Here is a 21,030-nt window from a genome sequence, read left to right as displayed (position 1 = left end):
TGTGAGGCTCATTCGTCCCATGCCGATTAGGACATTGAAGTTTTTCATGGATACTGATATGAAATTGATGGGGAAATGGAATGATCGTCTGAGGTAAGAGCACATCCTATGATGCATGATTTAGCTGAAATACGATTGTTGTCATCATAAATGAAACTGAGATTACATATTCTGGAACTCAGGACCTAACAATAGGTCTAAGTCTTAATAATAAAGAGAAAATTTTGGCAATATGGAAGACAGAGATGTTTACGGGAAAGAGCTACTCAGAACATAAACATGAAAGTTATTCCTTAGAAGAGAAAGGAAGAAAGAGTAGAGTGTTCCTCTATTGGCGACGGGCACTTCTCAAGTGAAACTCTGATTCGGCCAGCTGTCACTCTGCGTAACGCAATCGTCCTTCATACTCTGACTGGCGGGCTCGGAGCTCTATGACCTCGGCTCGGGTTATAGCTAAATCTCACTGCAGAGTTTCATTGTTCCTCGTAGTTCTCCCGTTAGCAACTTCAAGATTACGAATGTGTTTTGTGTTGGCCTCCAAGTTTGCCTCAAGTTCCATAGTTCGTTGTAAGGTTGCCATACCTAGCTCCACATTGCAAGCCACTCGGCGTATCAGGATTGGAAGAGCCATGTCTGCGGGTCCTCCTTCATTTAGATTGTAGAAGTTGCGGTTTCCGTCGTATAGGAGGGGTTGGTCTTGCTCGTGGCTCCACCTATCCAGCTCCCAGCCCACATGGGCGTTGGACCTTGGAATTCAACTCGAGAATTAGGATTCAGTATTGGAGCTACTGGGGTAAGTTCTCGACTTCAGGAAATGATTCGGCAAAGCCATCGTCGAAAGGGATTTCATGGTTTCCTTCTGGCTCTGGTTCGATCCACCCACCATCTCCTTGGTTGGGAAAGTACGGGTCGCCAAGGAGATGGAATCCAGCCATGCTATCTACGCGCGGCGATGGTAAAGGAATAGTCAATAGGCATCGAATCTAATAATACTTCCAATGTATCATGGCTACGTGCTTGATTCTTGAAGGATGGGTCCTTGGGTAAGTTTTCGGCTTAGTTGCTATAGCATCCTAAAATACTCCTATAGTATTTTAATCCTTATGTTTGGCTCTAGAACCCCTCTAGTATCAAGGTAAGTTTTAGACTTGTTGTAACATCATAGTCACTCCCAAGCACATGTTGGTCATGTCTCGAATAAATATAGTTGATCAGGCTATATTGATCCTAGACATGATTACATAACTGCCCAGGTTTAACCGCAGTGTCCAACATCCAAATACTTTTATTTTGTTCTACTTATGACACGGATTCTGGTACTCGGGTATACTTGTATACTTGTTATAAAAATACTATATTTTTGAAAGTATACTTTTAGTTTAGAGCACTTAGGCCCCTTAATGTTTATAGTTGTATACCATGTAAGGTTCGGTATACTTAGTTCACTATAAACAATAGCTCTGATACCAATCTGTCACACCCCGAAACCGATGGCGGAAACGTTCCGGGGCGGAGTAACGTCATGCGTAGTATCACACAATTGTATCATAGCAAGCAAAGTTAACTCAACCAAACATTGAATACATACATGAAAAAGGTTTACATTGTTTAATACATAATTTTGTTCATCAAAAGTAAAAAAAAAACGTGACCCTAATGCTCCGTCTTCTCCGAACCCCTGGAAGTACTTGTCTATTGATGCCCTGAGAATACAAGCAGTTTTAAAAATATCAGCATAAAGCTGGTGAGTTCATAAGCGTTTTAATTCGGGTGAAAGAAATGTTTCCTTGATTCTTTGAAAAAAATTGTTTCCAAAGAAAATCCTATATTTTCTTATGAAAGAGGTTTGATTATTCATTAGTTACATGTTGAACAATCTGATTTTTGAATAGCCGGGTTATCCCGGGAAAATCCTATGTTTTCCTTTTTAAAAGTTGATGATTGATTATACATACGCGAGTATCTACCATACTCGGACAGCAGTTTTCTTTTCGAAACTCTAGTTACACCCAGAGGAGGATATTAGCCGTATTATCGAAGCTCTGGTTACACACAGAGGAGTATATTAGCCGTATTATCGAAGCTCTGGTTAGAACCATAGGAGTATATTAGCCGTATTATCGAAGCTCTGTTTACACCCAAAGGAGTATATTAGCCGTATTATCGAAGCTCTGGTTACACCCAGAGGAGTATATTAGCCGTATTATCGAAGCTCTGGTTACACCCAGAGGAGTATATTAGCCGTATTATCGAAGCTCTGGTTACACCCAGAGGAGTATATTAGCCGTATTATCGAAGCTCTGGTTACACCCAGAGGAATATATTAGCCGTATTACATAAATAAATTTTTGCTACCTAAGTTGTGAGTGCCATAACCATACTTAGACTGGATAAGGCATGAAACGGGGCCAGTATCTTTTATGACTTTATCACCCCTGAACCTAACGGTTCCGCTGTAGCTAGCAACGAGGGTGCGGGATAGTCAGTCCCATATAGATTTATACACAATAGTAACGCTCTCCCTCCAAGAGATTTTGGTTATAAGTCGTAGTCCTCCACTCACGAATCCGAGGGAGTGTTACCAAGGACAAGTCTCAACTTTGCCTAACAAATTTACAAGTAATAGTATGAAAATCTTGTTTAGGTTTTGTATAAATCCTTTATAAAATATCCCATTTTATGATAAGATTTACAAGTTTCTTGCTTTAGATTTGAAAACTGTTTCTACGAGTTGGTTCCTTAATCGATTGGCAAAACGGTTTTCTGAGTTAAAAGCATACTGAACATAAAATCATTTTATGCAAAACGAGATAATTTGAGCACAAGTTTCCTTGTACTTTTGCTTGTTTCCCCCCCTGAAATCATGAAAAATTCGGAAAAAAGCGTAGGGGTATGAACTCACCGTTTTACGTAGGATTTGGGTGTATGATCGGTTACGAATGCTGAGTGTCAACCGATGTTTCGTACGCAAGTGGATCCTATTAACATGTGATAACACATACGTGTGTTAGAATTAGGGTGTTTCATGACTAAACATGACGGGAAACCACCCTAAAGACTTGGAAATGCTTGTCGGGACCCTATATGATCAAATAAGGGAGGTGTACGGCCATTTGAGTGAGTGTGCGGCCAGGGTGTGCGGCCAGGCTGTGTGTACGGTTGCACACATGAGTGTGCAGCTGTATAAAGGGTGTGTGCGGCCGTACACAGAAGTGTGCGGCCGTACACTCCTCATTTGTGCCCAAAATGTCGATTTTGAGGTGTTCTTGTGCTAATCCCAAGTCCTACTAGTGAATGAAGGCCAAACTCTTCACTTTGGAGAGTTTTAAGGTGTGTGTGGCTACCTTATGAAGGTGTGCGGCCTTACACCTTCAAAGGATGAAGAACACGAAGAACACTATAAGTTTTAGGCTTAGATTCATGTGTCTTACCAATATAACAAGCTGAATGATGAAGTAGTTCATGTTTTTGATGCCTTTAGAGTGTTCTTGGATGAAGTTTTTAGAGAGAGAAAGTAGTGAGAGAAAGTAGAGTGCAGCCAAAGGAAAGGAATGAGTGAAGGGGTCTCCTCCTTTATATGGAGGTGGGTATACGGCTGGAGGATAGGTGTGCGGCCGTACACACCTCTCATGAGGGTGTATGGCCCGATTTTGCTTCTAAACGACATGTTGACTCATTCCTGATCTCATTCCTAACTGTACTCAAGCTTGGAACACTTAAACGGACCCTTAAATGGCGTTAGAAGGCAACGGAATCGAGTTTAAATGTTGATATGAGGATCGATTGTACAGGATAAAAGTTTCGGGTTGTCACAAAACCTGCCATTGGTACCTGTCTATTCATGAGCTGAGAATACAAGTTATTTTGAAAGAGTAGATCAGCATTTAAGCTGGTGAGTTCATAAGTATTTAGTGTTAATGTTTGTATAAGTTTACTGAAAGTGTTTGTAAATGTTCATTGAAAAAGTCTGTATATGTTTGAAAGCTCCTAGAAAATCCTATATTTTCTACTAGTATAAAAAGTAGTCTTCTACCAAGACTCAACTGTTTTGTATGTTTGTTTATCTGTAAAAGTGAATGTTTTTCCCAAGTATGACTATCATTACCAAAATATAGTTTACATTACCGGTTATGTGAGAAGATCACAATTTGAATGCAATGGGAAAAATATATGAACTATTGTACTGTATATTGTACCTACTGTAGTAATAACTACCTTAAAACCAATGGTTTAATTAAGGTAAAATGTGATAAGGTTGTTACCATAGTAAACCGACTATAACACGACGATGACAGACGTCGGAAGAAATGACATTTGGCACCCGTAGACTTGCAAGTCTCACTGTAGCGGACAGCAAGGTGTATGTAACACCTTTTTTTTTTTTTTTCTTGCGGTAAATAAATATTTACTACAGTAATAAAATATCTGATTTGGTCCCCATTTGAATATTAATAAAACTTCATTTATAATATAATGACATTTAAAGAGTTTTAAATAAACACAAATAAATCCAGGTTTAAACTTTATTACATAAAACATGATTTATTGAAATAAAGAGCGGAAGACTTTTATCCATAATTTTCAAGAGTAATGCGGTTGCCACGATAGTCAAGCTGGATTCTTCCCCTTGTTTACCCCAGAGGGTCCTGTAAAAATGTTAATAGTATCTGATAAGCCAACGCTTAGTGAGTTCACAATCTATACATTTTACCACATGCATATAATCATTATAAAAATATTTACTGTTTTACTACAGTAATTCTGAAATATTTACTGTTTTACTACAGTAATCCTGAAACATCTACTGTTTAACTACAGTAGTTAATCATGTATGTCATATAATAATCATAGTAATAACATTTACTAGTATATAATATATAGCATAACATTTTTACCGTCAACAGTAAAAATTACACATATAATATGTTTACACATAATTACCGTCAATAGTAAATAATGGTAAATAATGGTAAATATTATTTATCATAATATCTTCACATGAACTTGTTTTATAATAACTACATACATGAGTATCACATATAGAATAGTAAAACTCACCTTAGTCGCAAAACAGCAACACGAACGTTTGTTTTCTCGAGTTTATTCACTTAACAGCCTCTCGGGATTTATCTTCTCGATTATCAAGACTATAATTTACACTTGTTGTTCTTTCCCAAATGAAGGAAAATTACCTCTCTATTTATAGGTAAAAATGTTGATTATTTTATTCATGACCTAATTTCTCCATTATTATTATTTTATGATTTCTTTTACTTTTGGCCTAATTCTGGCACTCAATACCGCACCTAGAACTATTGGACCCGACTCCATTTTGAAGGAAATCGAGTCAGCTTTCCAATGGAACCAGCCACTCGCCGCCACTCGCCGCCACGCGCCGCCACTCGCCACTTTTCCGGCCGGTGGTCGGCTGCCGGATTTCATTTCGAGATTTTTGTTCAAACTTCAAAAATTCATAACTTCTTCATACGAGCTCCGTTTTCGACGTATTTTTTTTTCATGCGTAGGTATTTCCGAGTACTACAACTTTCATTTAGATCACTTTAGCTAAAAATAAATATATTTTTACTTTCATATTTAAATGTAATTATAACTTTTTAAACCATATAACCATTAAATCTTTTATACACATTTTTGATTATTTGTAACACCAAATTTACTACTATATATTTATATATAACCTATGATAATTTTATAAACATTTTTGACATAAATACTTATCTTTATTTATTTATTTATAAATGAAAACGGGGCGTTACAATTCTCCCCTACTTGGAATGATTTCGTCCTCGAAATCCTTATAAAAAGAACTCGGGATAATTCTTTTTCATTTCATCTTCTGGTTCCCAAGTCCATTCTGTTCCACGTCGGTGCTGCCATTGTACTTTAACAATTACTATTTCCTTGTTGCGTAATGTCTTTATTTTTCGATCTATAATGGCAACAGGCTTTTCAATGTAGTTAAGTCTGTTATCTACCTGAATATCGTCAAGTGGCACAATATAGGTTTCTTCTGCCATACACTTTCTTAATTGCGACACATGAAATGTGTTGTGTATCTGATTTAATTGTTCTGGTAGCTCTAAGCGATATGCTACCTTCCCAACTCGTGCAATAACTTTATATGGACCAATGAATCTAGGTCCCAATTTTCCTTTTTTCATTAATACAGCTCCTAATCCGCGATAAGATGCATCACAATAGACAGTCATATCATCGACTCCTTCTGGTAGAGTTAGGATTGGTGCTTCACATAACTTTTGCCTTAAGATCTCAAAAGCTACTTGTTGTTCATTACCCCATTCAAACAATTCATTCTTTTTCGTCAATTTGGAATATTGGTACTGCGATTTTGGAAAAATCTTGGATAAATCTACGATAGTATCCAGCCAAACCAAGAAAACTTCTAATTTCTGTAGGGGTCTTTGGAACTTCCCACTTCATTACTGCATCAACCTTGGCCGTGTCAACTTTAATACCATTCTGATTGATAATATGTCCTAAGAATTGGACTTCTCGTAACCAAAATTCACATTTTGAAAATTTGGCATACAACTTCTCGCGCCTCAGTACTGTCAATACTTCTCGTAGATGATATTCATGCTCTTCTTTGTTCTTTGAGTACACAAGAATGTCGTCAATAAACACAATCACTGATTTGTCAAGCATGGGTCGACAAACTCGGTTCATTAAATCCATGAACACTGCTGGTGCATTTGTAAGTCCAAATGGCATTACAATGAATTCGTAATGTCCATATCTTGTTCGGAATGCTGTCTTGTGTATATCTTCCTCCTTAACTCTCATCTGATGGTATCCATATCGAAGGTCGATCTTGGAAAACCAAGATGCTCCCTGCAACTGATCGAAAAGGTCGTCGATTCTTGGTAGAGGATACTTATTCTTTATAGTGACTTTGTTAAGTTCTCTGTAGTCAATGCACATCCTGAATGATCCGTCTTTCTTCTTGACAAACAGTATTGGTGCGCCCCATGGAGAACTACTTGGACGTATGAACTCCTTCTTTATCAATTCCTGCAGTTGAGCAGACAGTTCTTGCATCTCAGGGGGTGCAAGTCTATATGGTGTCTTGGCTATTGGTGCTGCTCCGGGAGTAAGGTCGATCCCAAACTCTACTTGTCTTTTTGGAGGAATACCGGGTAAATCTTCAGGAAACACGTCGGTATATTCTTGAACTACTGGCACATTGGAAATTACTGTCTTCTTTTCTGGTTTACCATCTAGTGTATAAACCAAATATCCAGTACATCCATGCTGTATGTACTTCCGTACTCTTGCTGCTGAACAGATGGATGTCATGTTCCTTCTTCCTTCCCCTTGAATGATTAGTTCTCCCCTACTTGGGGTTTGAACTCGGACTCGATGTCTTCTACAGTCGATCAAGGCATGATGCTTTTCTAACCAGTCCATCCCTATAACGATGTTGATTTCTTTCATCGGAATTGGAATGAGGTCGATCTTGAACTTCACATCGGATATTACTAATACACAACCTTTATATACATGATGTGCTGTTATCGTCTTATCATCGGCTATCTCTACTTCTAATTCTCTATCTAACTTTTCTAGTTTAACAATTATATTCTTGCTATATGCTAAAGACACAAAAGAGCGACTTGCTCCAGTATCAAACAGAACTAGTGCTGGTTTTGAATTAATGAGGAAGGTACCTGCAACTACGTTTGGTTCATCTTGTGCTTGCTCAACGGTGAGCTGGAAAGCTCTACCTTGAACTCTTGGGGCTTCATTTCTTGTTCCTGTTCTCCCATCAGTGATCCTCAGAGTAGATGGAGCTGGAGTTTGAACCGTACCTTGAGCCAACAAAGGACAATTTGGCTTAATATGCCCATACTGATTGCAATTGTAGCATATTTTCAACTTTTCTGGACAATCCCTACTCATGTGCCCACTTTTTCCACACTTGAAACATACTCCCATTCCCATACGACATTCTCCTGGATGATTCTTCCCACATTTATCACACTTGGGATGGTTCTTCTTGCCTTCAGTTTGGTTATTGGTTTGTTTGAACTTCTTGTTTGGTTCTTGAACGTGTACCTGCTTTCTCTTCTTGTCTTGAGTCTCCATATCCAGCTCCTTGAGTCTTGCTATTTCTGTCATGTCTTTGAATGTCTTGCAGTTAGAGGTTACAACAACCTCTCTGATCCTGGGCTTGAGTATCTTAACATAACGATTCATCTTCATCTTTTCCGTGGCCACAAATTCTTGACAAAAGATTGATTTTTCCAGAAATTTATCGGTGATTTCATTGACCGATTCCGTTGTTTGCTCCATAGATAGAAACTCTTCAGTTATTCTATCTATTTCTACCACTGTAACATACTCATCTTGAAAGAGTATTTTGAATTCTGCCCAAGTCATGTTCTCTATTTCAGCTTCCTTAAGCTTCTTCATGGTTAACTCCCACCAATCATTCGCCGTTCCTCGTAATTGGTTTGCTGCAAATCGAACTTTTGCTTCTGGCTGACAAAAACAAGTACGAAAAGCATTCTCTATCTCTGATATCCAGCGCATGCTGACCAGAGGGTCCTTCTTTCCATGGAACAATGGTGGTTTGGTAGCTGCAAAATCCTGATACTTGCATTTCTTGAGTTGACCAGATGCTGCCATCTTATTATCAATGATTTTTAACAAATCAGTATTTACTTGCTCGAATAACTCTGGGAGAAATTCTTGAATTGCTACTCTTATTTCAGACGCAACTAGCTCCCTAACATTGACATCTTCATGTTGATTTTCATTTCCATTTCCACTTCCATTTCCATTTCCACTTCCATTTCTTGTAACCACCATCTTTCTGATAACCATAATATAATAAATTATATATATATATATATATATATATATATATATATATAAGTAATTAATCCTATGCCTTATTCTAAAGAAACTTCCATCTGTTTTCTGGTTTTCCTTGTGGTCCTCCCGTCCCAATTATGTATCATGTGCTTTCGTTAGTACGGGCCCATACTAACGTCCACACATATACATAATTGTTTTTGGTATATCACAAAGTCTTCCAAATTGCAGATTTTAGTTTAACACGCATTTTCTATTTCACATATTGTAGACATACATATAATGTCTACAGAGTTTACTGATTATACTCTTTTTAACCAATTAATATTATCAAAGAGTATTATAAATACATAACTATACATAATGCTGAATCAAATAGTCATTCAAATAATTAACTTTTTACCCTAAAGCAACAATCAAACAAGAACATGCAGTAAGGCTTTAGTCAAAATTCTAAGTCTATGTAATTCTAATTATGCATAGTTTTAAAGCATTTACTTTACTCTTTGCTAATTTTAAGTAAACACATAATCATACGGATATTTATCTATATCCTATTCAATTCTAGCATGTGAAATATATACATATATATCATATATATCAAAATTTCTTGTATGTAATATATTATAAAAATATATTATATTATACCTTTTGAAGAATACCGGCTGACTGCTCGTTCCGCATTACTTTACTCTTTTAAAATTTTGACACTTTTTCCAAAATTTTATTTTTCTTGAAAATTTTGAGCTTCGGTTTAAGTTCAAACACACACTGATGTATATTTGAATCCCTTAAACTAAAGCTCTGATACCAACTTGTAACACCTTTTTTTTTTTTTCCTGCGGTAAATAAATATTTACTACAGTAATAAAATATCTGATTTGGTCCCCATTTGAATATTAATAAAACTTCATTTATAATATAATGACATTTAAAGAGTTTTAAATAAACACAAATAAATCCAGGTTTAAACTTTATTACATAAAACATGATTTATTGAAATAAAGAGCGGAAGACTTTTATCCATAATTTTCAAGAGTAATGCGGTTGCCACGATAGTCAAGCTGGATTCTTCCCCTTGTTTACCCCAGAGGGTCCTGTAAAAATGTTAATAGTATCTGATAAGCCAACGCTTAGTGAGTTCACAATCTATACATTTTACCACATGCATATAATCATTATAAAAATATTTACTGTTTTACTACAGTAATTCTGAAATATTTACTGTTTTACTACAGTAATCCTGAAACATCTACTGTTTAACTACAGTAGTTAATCATGTATGTCATATAATAATCATAGTAATAACATTTACTAGTATATAATATATAGCATAACATTTTTACCGTCAACAGTAAAAATTACACATATAATATGTTTACACATAATTACCGTCAATAGTAAATAATGGTAAATAATGGTAAATATTATTTATCATAATATCTTCACATGAACTTTTTTTATAATAACTACATACATGAGTATCACATATAGAATAGTAAAACTCACCATAGTCGCAGAACAGCAACACGAACGTTTGTTTTCTCGAGTTTATTCACTTAACAGCCTCTCGGGATTTATCTTCTCGATTATCAAGACTATAATTTACACTTGTTGTTCTTTCCCAAATGAAGGAAAATTACCTCTCTATTTATAGGTAAAAATGTTGATTATTTTATTCATGACCTAATTTCTCCATTATTATTATTTTATGATTTCTTTTACTTTTGGCCTAATTCTGGCACTCAATACCGCACCTAGAACTATTGGACCCGACTCCATTTTGAAGGAAATCGAGTCAGCTTTCCAATGGCACCAGCCACTCGCCGCCACTCGCCGCCACGCGCCGTCACTCGCCACTTTTCCGGCCGGTGGTCGGCTGCCGGATTTCATTTCGAGATTTTTGTTCAAACTTCAAAAATTCATAACTTCTTCATACGAGCTCCGTTTTCGACGTATTTTTTTTTCATGCGTAGGTATTTCCGAGTACTACAACTTTCATTTAGATCACTTTAGCTAAAAATAAATATATTTTTACTTTCATATTTAAATGTAATTATAACTTTTTAAACCATATAACCATTAAATCTTTTATACACATTTTTGATTATTTGTAACACCAAATTTACTACTATATATTTATATATAACTTATGATAATTTTATAAACATTTTTGACATAAATACTTATCTTTATTTATTTATTTATAAATGAAAACGGGGCGTTACAGTGTAGGATAGTCAATCCAGTATAGATCTATATGCAAACGCACGCTCTCCCTCCAGGAGATTCCGGTTACAAAACGTGACACAACAAATTGGTTGTTGTGTCATGAAGTAGTATCTCACATTAAGTTATCTTGAATCTTGTTATAATATACTTGTTATAGTAATAGTATTCTCTGTATAGTATTCTCTGTATAGTATTCTCTGTCTAGTATTCTCTGTATAGTATTCTCTGTTATAGTATTCTCATTCCAGTATTTGTATATGATAGTATCCTCCTAAACTATACCTATTATAGTTTACTAGTAATTTATGTATTTGAATGAATGAACTTATACCCTTGCTACCCAAAGGTACTGAACTGATTGATAGTACTTTTATATCTACATATACATACATAATATATAACCAATATTTAGACGACCTTCGGAAAAATAACCGATACCCTAAGTTCACATCCAAACAAGGAAAAGGAAGTAAAGCGAGTTATCAGTCCTAAGCCCTTTAAACACTACTTATATAACTATACATATATAGACATGCTTTTGGACAATTTATAAGTTTAAAAGAATTTTAATAATACATTTGAAGAGTAAAACAGTTTGAAGAAATATTGATGACTTGATGTCAGTTTATAAAACGATTTGAAAACAGTTTGTTTTATAACACAGTTTGAAGTATATGAAATCCTTTGTTTGAAACACAGTTATAAATCACATGTAATTGATTATATAACTACATGTTTTCTACTTGTATTCCCCCCCCCCCCCATAAAATCATTTAAAATCATTTAAAATATAAGTTAAGGGGTACGAACTCACCTGCAGTGAGTAACTCGAATGTAAGATCAATAACGGATGCTAAGTGTCAAGTGAAGGCTTGAGCACACACGGATCCTATTTAGCATATAATGACACATATATGTATCTAATTAGTGTTTATAACAACTAATTATGAAAAGGAACAACCTTAGGGACTAGGAATCACTTGTAATGAAGTGTTAAACCACATATGGTTGTATATAAGGGGTGTAGGGCCACTCTAAGGTGTTTACGGCCCAAATGGTATGTTACCATAAGTTCACGGCCACAAGAGTTTACGGCCGTGAACTCCTAATATTTTGTGTCACAGTGTGTGTTAAGGTCTAATGGTCATCCAAGAAGTGTTCTTGTTCACAAGCTTAGCTTCTAGAAGAGTTTAGGGTCAAGATGGCACCATTTTAAGGGTTTACGGCCAAGGGAGATGTTCTTGGCCATAAACTCCCTTTGTTCTTGTCAAATGGATGTTTTCTAAGTGTTCTTCAAGTATTTCAAGTATACAACAAGCTAAGGAGAGAGTACTCACATATTAGAAGCTTGCAATGGTGTTTAAGGTCCAAGAACTTAGTGTGTGTTCTTGACTTTCTTGAAGATCTAACTCAAAATGATTGATTTCATGGATGAAATCAAAGAGTTGTACTAGATAAAGTGTTGCATCAACTAAACAAATGGAAAGAATTCTTACATTTTTGAAGATCAAAGTGAAGATCCTATGATACTTGAGAGAGAAATCGGGTTCATTGGCTTGAAATGATAAGTAATGACTAAAAATGGCCTTAAGACTCATATATGGACATGAGTTTACGGCCAACATGAGTTTACGGCCGTAAACTCATGGTGATGTGGTTTTATGGTTTGATTAGTGCACATGGACTCAAGCAGATAGTTCCTAATACCCGATCCTTGAATGTACTATGCTTCGAACACTTAAACAGACTCAAAACAGTGCTAAAAGATAGCAGAAACAAGTCTGGCTTTGATTGACTTGAATGGTCTTACAAGGTAGAAATTTCGGGTTGTCACACCCCCTCCTGGCCGTGAACACTTATCAGATTCCAAATTAGCTTCTAACACTCCAATTTGTAAGTTATATTTACAAATTAATTCAGTTTCCAATCATTCTTATGAATATATTAGCTAATTAGATGCATATATGTCATACAAATTACTATATAGGACTTGTTTTGCTACGGGATTTCACTTGAGGAACTATACATCCTATAAAAAATCATCAATCGAATCACCCTTTAGAAGGTGAGTTCATACCCACGTATTTTCATAGTTTTTACTGTTTTAAGAGGGGGGGGGGGGGGAATACAAGTCTAACACAAAGATTTTGTGTTATTAACCAAACGGTTTCAAAATGGTTTACAAAATGGATTTTAGTTATCTTCTAAATAAATGGTTTCAAATTGTGTTAAAATGACATCAAGTCATTAAAAGTATTTCAAAAAGTTAAACTATTCAAAATGTTTTATAAACTTCTATTTTTCCTCAAAAATCATATATATATATATATATATATATATATATATATATATATATATATATATATATATATATATATATATGTGTGTGTGTGTGTGTGTGTGTGTGTATAAATAAGATTTAAAAGGCTTAGGAAAGATAACTCGCTTTATTTCCTTTTCCTTGTTTGGATGTGGATTTAGTGTATCGGTTATTTGTTCGAATGTCATTTAAATTTTAGTTATATATATTTGTATATGTATATAAATATAAAGGTTATTTCATTCCGTTTCAATACCCTTCGTAACATGTCGAGCAAGGGGTTGCATTCATGAACAGTTAGTATCTATACAGAAAGTACATATAAATTATAATAGGTATAATTTATGATTCAAGAACATTAACTTACGATACAAGTATACTAGAGTACACTGTTTTACAAGAACATGGGTTGCACTGTTTTACAAAAACATGAGTCAGATTCAAAACTAAACAAGGATATACAGTTTACAAATACATTGCAAGTACACCAAACAAGAAACATACTATCAATCATTTATTTCAAAATGGTTGGGTTTTTATTACTAGTATACATGTAACGTCTATATGTTTTTTATGAGTCAACGGATTCAGGTTGTTTATTCATTTAAACAACATAGTTAAAGTCCTGATATTATAACCAGAATCTCCATTCGGAGATCGAAACAAGTGTGTGTAGATCTATATTAGGATTGACAACCCCGCACTCGGGCTGCTAGCTACAGTCAAACATACACGCCTATGAGTGACAATTGTTATCAACAGTTTAAACGCCTTCAAAACATTTGTTTCATGCCATCTAGTCATAGTATGGTTATAATAACTCATTAAAAAGATATTAACAATACGGTTAGTGTATAATTAACTAAAACATGAGTACATTTTCAAAGTATCAGTTTTACAATCATACAGTTTACAGAAGTACATTACATTTAACAATAACAGAGGGTGGAGCCAGGCACACTTACATTTACAGGTTTTACAAAGGAATACAATCACAGAATATTGGTTTACAAACAGAACGGTTTTATGGGATTAAAACTACTTTTCATATACAACACAAAATATAGGATTTTCTAGGAACAGTTTGCATATTCAAAGAACAAAAAATATGCATTCAAAACATAAATACTTATGCACTCACTCAACTTTATTTTGATACTCTCTTTTCAAATTACTTGTATTCTTAGGGAATCAGTAACAGGTACTCCCCGAGCTTTTGAGAAGATGATGTTGTTTTGAGTCAAGACTTCTATGTTTTAGTATAACTCTTTTGGTGTCAATATACTTTGATTGAACACATGTATGGATTTATACTTTTTAATATAATGGTTGTTTGTACTTTGATTACTATAATGCATGTGTTGTGATACTACAAATGAAGTCATCCACCCCCGGACGTTTCTGCCATTTGGTTTGGGGGTGTGACAGTTTTGTTTAAACTAAACATTAAAAGCTTCTAGTGCCAAACGAGGCTTTATGTTCATAACGAAGCATTTTGTCAAACACTAAAAGGTAGAAGCTCCTAAACGCTTTGTACCAAAAATGCCTAAAATAAATTATTCCTCGTCATGATCAACAAATCTTTCCAACATCATTGGTAAATATGTCATCAATATAAAAGAATCGAAGTACGTTAAAATTATCAATAATTAAAGTTTATGAACACATACAACCTTTATAACAATCAAACCAACAAAAATAAAATTTAACCACAAACAAAGAATGAATGAAATTCGATATATCCTACTCCATTATGAGTTTATAATAACAATTCGGTTTTCTTGAAAAAAAAACATAAACAACCCAAAAATGATGAGAAATCATGAAATAACCAAAAGTCAGGGGTGTTTTAAGGAATTAACCATGAAATTTTGAGTTTTCTAAAATGACCACGAGATCCGCAGAGGGGGCTCTGCGGATCCCTTTAATCCTTTGCAGAACGATGCTCAGTACAGAGGAAATGACGTGACACCACTAAATGAGAAAAAAAATTATGGCTATAATGGTTCCGTAGAGGCGACTCTGCTGATCCTGTGAACAACTATGCGGATCGCTATAATCCTCCGAGGAACCATCAAAAAGGGGTAAAATCGAAAAAATTGCAGTCAACTACCAATTCCTCAGAGATGTTATATATCCGGAGAGCCATCTATGCGAACCATTATAGCCAAGATTTTTTTTAGTCATTTAGTGGTGTCACGTCATTTCCTCAATATCGTGCATCGTTCCTCAGAGAATTAAAGGGATTCGTATAGCCCTCTCTACGGATCTCGTGGTCATTTTCCAAAACTCAAAATTTCATGGCTAATTCCTGAAAACAACCCCAAATTTTTTACTATTTCATGAATTTTCCTTAAAACTATTACGTTTCAATGGAAGCACTCTATGACCCTATAGGAGTATTTTAAGCACTATATAACAATTATTTGGAAACAAAATAACCATTGTTGGTAGAGCTATAAATAGTAAGTGTATAATACAGTTATATATAATTAAAGTTATATAGACTTAGAATATGTGATCTAGCTTCATTTCATGTTCCTTGTTTTTTTGTGGACTTAGAGCAGGATCGTTTAATCGAAGGTCGATTATACCCAAGTTATATCTAATTAGTATACACTTTGTAGTTATAGAAGTACCCAAAACAAGTCATGTCATACATAATTCGTTATCTGTTAACTGTAAGTTTCTCTCGTAGAAACTTGTATTTGCAAATCTATCGTTACTAATTATATCCTATATTTCTTATATCCCTATTCTCGCTTAGATAACAATGGCTGGATTCCATCTACCCGGAGACCCATACTTTCCCAACCAGGTCAATGGAAGATGGCTCGATGCAGAGCCAGAAGAGAATCATGAAATCCCCCTAGACGATGATTTTGCAGAAGATTCTTCCAAAGATGTTGATTCAGGATCAGAAGCCTTTAATCCACCTCCAATTGCTCAGAACCCCAATCCACGACAAAACTTCCAAGGTCCGACACCTCTGTGGGCGATAAACTTAGATAGGTGGAGTAACAAACAGGTTCAGAACCATCCTTACCTAGGAGACCGAAGCTTCTACAATTTGGACACAGGAGGCTCAGCAGACAGAGCCCTCCCAGTGTTAGTTCTTGGTGTGGTACGTAACGAGGAACAAGAAAGAGCTGTCATCGACTGAGTCATGCAGGTTGATGCTGCTATAGGAGTCAACACCATTCACATTCTCAATTTAGAAGACAGTCATTAAGCGACAAGGGAACGTACTAATTACCTGATGAGAGAACTGGTAGCATCACAAGCCGAAGTCAGAGAACTGAGAGAACGACAAGTAACACAAGAAAGGCGTATGTATGAAATAGAACGCTAGTTAGCCAAATCCAGGGCTGGATATAGTAGGTGTTGGATTAGTGTCTAAGTTCATAACTATAATTAGTATATACTTGACCCGACCCGGCATGGTCCATTTGGGTTGCATGGCATCGGAGCATTTGGGTAGACCTTTTAATGAGAAGAAGATATTTGTGACATATTAATATATTATAAGGTCTAATATATTAATATGAAATCATATTATTTAATTAGTATTGATCTATAATTAATTTGGAATTAATTTAGTGATCAAAAGAGACTAATTAAATATATAGGGATTGATTATGTAAATCATTGATTCTTATATATGTAGGCTTATGATCCATGATTCCTTATGTTGGGCTAAACCCATGGAGTGATCCATGGATTCTCCATGGAGATTAAAACCCATGGAGCATAAGGAATGGGGTGAGTCATGGGTTACATGGTGTAACCCTAATGTGCACACTATATAAAGACCCCATTGTTGGTGAAATCGTTACTAGTGCATAATATAGAGGGCAAGCCAATTTCTATGAACTCATATCTTCTCTCATGGTTATTCCAAATGGTCATGGTGTTGCGTTAACCATTTAAGGTGTCACATTTGGGGCACTAGGCTCTTGATCTCTATGGAATCAAGCACCAACAAAAAGGTATGTAATTCTACTAGTTTTATAATACTTGTACTTCATAATATGCTAGTTAGGATAATACCTTGGAAATTTGATATTTGCATGTATAATAGAGAAAACATAGATCCAAGGTATTTAGGGTTGCATGTAAACCATAGGAGTGTTAGAATGCTCATAACCCAACAGTGGTATCAGAGCCTAGGCTTGTTTTCACTTATACTTGATGCAAATTGGCTAAAAAATCGGATTTTGGTGCTGTCTGCACAGCGACTCGCTGAGTCCACGAAGGGACTCAACGAGTCCAAGTGTAAACTCATCCAACTCGCCCAGTTGGTTCATGCACTCGACGAGTTGGACCCCCAAACAACATATCTTCGAGTTTTGGTGCTGGAATTGGTCTAGAATCATTACCTTTGACTGTTTTGGACTTTTAAAACATGTTTTTAAGGTGGTAATGATTATGTTAAACCAATTTCAATGCTATAATCAAAGTTTCAAGTTTTATATATGTTTATGTGATTCTTGAAAATTTTTGATTATGGATGTTCATGCTTATGAGTTTTGTTAGATCATAGGAATTATGTGCAAATTGTTTGTTAGTATCATTCTTGATCTTAATAAAATTGTATGGACTCCATAACTTGCCCTCAAGTTATGGATTACCAAGAGTTTTATGTTTCCTTGATTTATGAGTTAGTTTTGATTAATGAAAAAAAAATTCTGATTTAGTTGTTTTCAATCCAAATTAATCTAAAAGTAGTTCATAAGATGTGTTTGTGTAACTTGTCCTGAAGTTACATAAAAGGTCACATTTATGAATCTTAAAACTCATGAAAGTGCCATAGGTTATATAAAAATGAAGAGTCTTCATTTTAATGAACCATTAAACTCATAACTTATGAAATGAAAAGTCTTGAATAGTTTCAAAACTTGCCCTCAAGTTTTGAAATTTGTAAAGTTACTCCCTCATGTATACTTTAATTCCGAATTGAACCTTAGGATTTTAAAATGTTTAAAATTCAACACCTATACTATTATTATAATTTTATTATATAGATATGTATAAGATAAAGTCAATCTTACCATTAGTAGGCCTCATTCACGAAGCCGTTCTATAAGGGGAGTATAAGGTTACTGCCAATAAAATAGAAGTTTAATGGGTGTCCACTCTCACCCACCGCTTCCTTGACTGGTGGAGGGTCGTTAGCCGAACGGGTAGGAAAGGACTATAATTCTCCTTTCACTAAAAGTATAATGATAAATACTAAGTAACTAAACACTTATAAATTCCCAATCTTAGTTACTTAGGAAAATGTGAAATAGGTGCTAACCCATGAAATTACAGTTTGTACCTTACCAAGTCGTTAGTGGAGTGTGTGTGGTTAACCGACACACTAACAAGGACTAGTAAGAGTGGCAAAGGGTAACTTGACTTTATTATAGATCGGTGGAGTGTGTGTGGTTAACCGGCACATCGATTAGGTGATAAAGTTAAGGGTACCAAGTCAATTTGCATGGTTATTCACACATTGTTTGTGATCCTCGGCATCCCATTCACAAACTTGAGAGGGCACAATCGAGATTCAAACATGCCATTGAAAGTTCAATGTATCTCAAAAGATCTAGGAGTTTCAAATCCAATTAAAACTTAATTATATTTCGTTTTTCATGGTGGAAATTGGTAAATCGTCGTTTACCTACCTTCAACTATTTTATAACTTGGATTACGGCATCCCTCTTCCAGTTATAAGTAGGTTGTTGGGTCCTAGCCTTAATATTTCATATTATGCATTATATTAAGGACATTAAATCAACTAACTTGAATTTCTCCCTTATAGATGTCTCCTTCAGAAAACTATGGTCTTCCCAAATCTTTAGGAACAAGCTTCCTAATGAAGATGATATCCCAAATGGCAACCAAGGTGAAAGATCAATCCCTTTGTTGTGCATTAGTGGGACTGGAAATCATACTTCACTTCCTCCACCTCCTCCAATAAATCTCCCTATCCCGCAAGTTTCAAGACTTGATAAGTTCTAAGTCACTAAATCCCTATTGTCAAGCAAAGTCTATATGTGCTTACATCTTAAAGGTTAAGTCACATATTGACAAGCCGGGAGAGTCAGGTGTCGAAGTCTCGAGGTAGCTGGTTGTTGACTTGGTTCTTCAGTCACTCCCTGGTGACAGATTATGACATGACCCTTAATGATCTTACCTATTTGCTTGATGATGCTGAATCAACAATGATTTGGAGCATTGGTAAAGCAAAGTAGATTGGAAGATCTGCTTCCCAAACCTATTTGGACATTGACAATGGTGACATTGGAAGTCCAGGAAAACTTTCTCTTCCCAATTGAAAGGGATCAGCCATGGTCAAGTCGTTTGACCTAATGGTAAGGAGAAAGTATAAGTCTGTAATAGTCCCATATACCATTTCCAAAGAGTCCATATATTTCTTTTGCCAATAAAAGGGACATTGGTTGCGAAGCTGCCCAATTTACCTGAAATTTCATAAGGAAGGTAAAGTAAAAAAAAATTGACTTTGGTTCGGGTAAACTCCATTATCTAACTCTGTTAAGTCTCCTTTTGAGATTCTTAATACATGATGTAATGTAATTACATTTTGATTTTTTGTAAGAATCAAAGGAAGTTTAAAGTATAATTATGTTGATTCTGATCGCGAAGATGGATTTTGATCGCATGGTCCGATGATCAGAATTTTGAGTTGTTGCTTAAGAGTTATGATATATTGCTTAGGAATAGACAAAAAAATGTTTTTCATATGTATTTGCATTGTAAGGATAAGTTTTTCCGCAAGTTTTTAAAATAAAAGAAAATTTTTGATTTTATTTATTTAAGTATCCTTACAATGGCATTTGTGAAAAAAATTGTCGTTTATATGTTTCCATTGATAGAAATATTGGAAAAATGGATTTGATTTTTTCATTTGTGGTAGTGTCATAATTTACCAAATAAGGAAAGATTCTCATCACCCAAGTTTCAATTGGATAGAAACTTGGAATCATGCAACTTGGGTTGTGTGATGAATGAGAATTTTCATCTTTGGAAATTAAGACTAAGTCCTTATTCTCATGTATATGTGAGTCAAGCGAAGGACTCAAGGATTGGGTACACTTGGGTGTGTGTTGATCAAGTCCACCACAAAGGTTGATGAGGTTATTCGTTATGATTTATTGAAGTTTAGTAAATATGGTTACACTTACAAGTTTAAGTGTAATTCTGAAACATTGGAAAAGTTTCAATGTATGGCAGAACGGAAAAGGGCAGAAAGATAAAAGTTTCTCCAATATGAAGAGAAGGGAGAGTACTTGAGTATCTTGTTTTATGATTATCTTAGTGATTATGGAACCACATCACAATTGATCCTCAAAGGACACCTTAGTGTATTTGTTTGGCTAAGGAGAGGAATCGTGAATAGTGAAAATGGTCAAATCAAAAGATAAATCATACTTCGCTCCAAAACAAATCTTAGAGTCATACTCCAAGATTGAGCCTTGAGTGACATAATCTTAAGAAAGCTTTAAAACACTTGTCAAATGTAGAGTAAAATGTTTTCTTACTCTTGTACATTTGAAATTGGTAAGTTGTGATGTTTTGGATAAAACAAAGGCCAACTAAGACCAATTGTGCGA

The 21,030-nt window shown here is 35.2% G+C and overlaps 1 long non-coding RNA gene across 2 annotated transcripts; it reads right to left on the bottom strand.

Annotated features, from left to right (window-relative positions):
• Positions 1–4,440: 4,440 nt before the first annotated feature.
• LOC145136065 (uncharacterized) lies at positions 4,441–9,660 on the bottom strand. 2 transcript variants are annotated; one of them, XR_013720201.1, is made up of 2 exons: positions 9,508–9,660; positions 4,441–4,646 (listed from the first exon to the last, which is right to left on the bottom strand). It is a non-coding gene; the product is annotated as an uncharacterized LOC145136065 (long non-coding RNA). The 2 variants fall into 2 exon arrangements; XR_013720202.1 differs by lacking the exon at positions 9,508–9,660 and adding an exon at positions 5,059–5,153.
• Between the last annotated feature and the right edge of the window lie 11,370 nt (positions 9,661–21,030).

This window comes from Lactuca virosa, chromosome 9, assembly GCF_052849685.1.
Source record: "Lactuca virosa cultivar CGN04683 chromosome 9, Lactuca_virosa_CGN04683_v6, whole genome shotgun sequence".
Taxonomy (NCBI): Eukaryota; Viridiplantae; Streptophyta; class Magnoliopsida; order Asterales; family Asteraceae; genus Lactuca; species Lactuca virosa.
The sequence above is the reverse complement of the archived record's forward strand: the minus strand, read 5'-3'. Positions and strand labels throughout refer to the sequence as shown.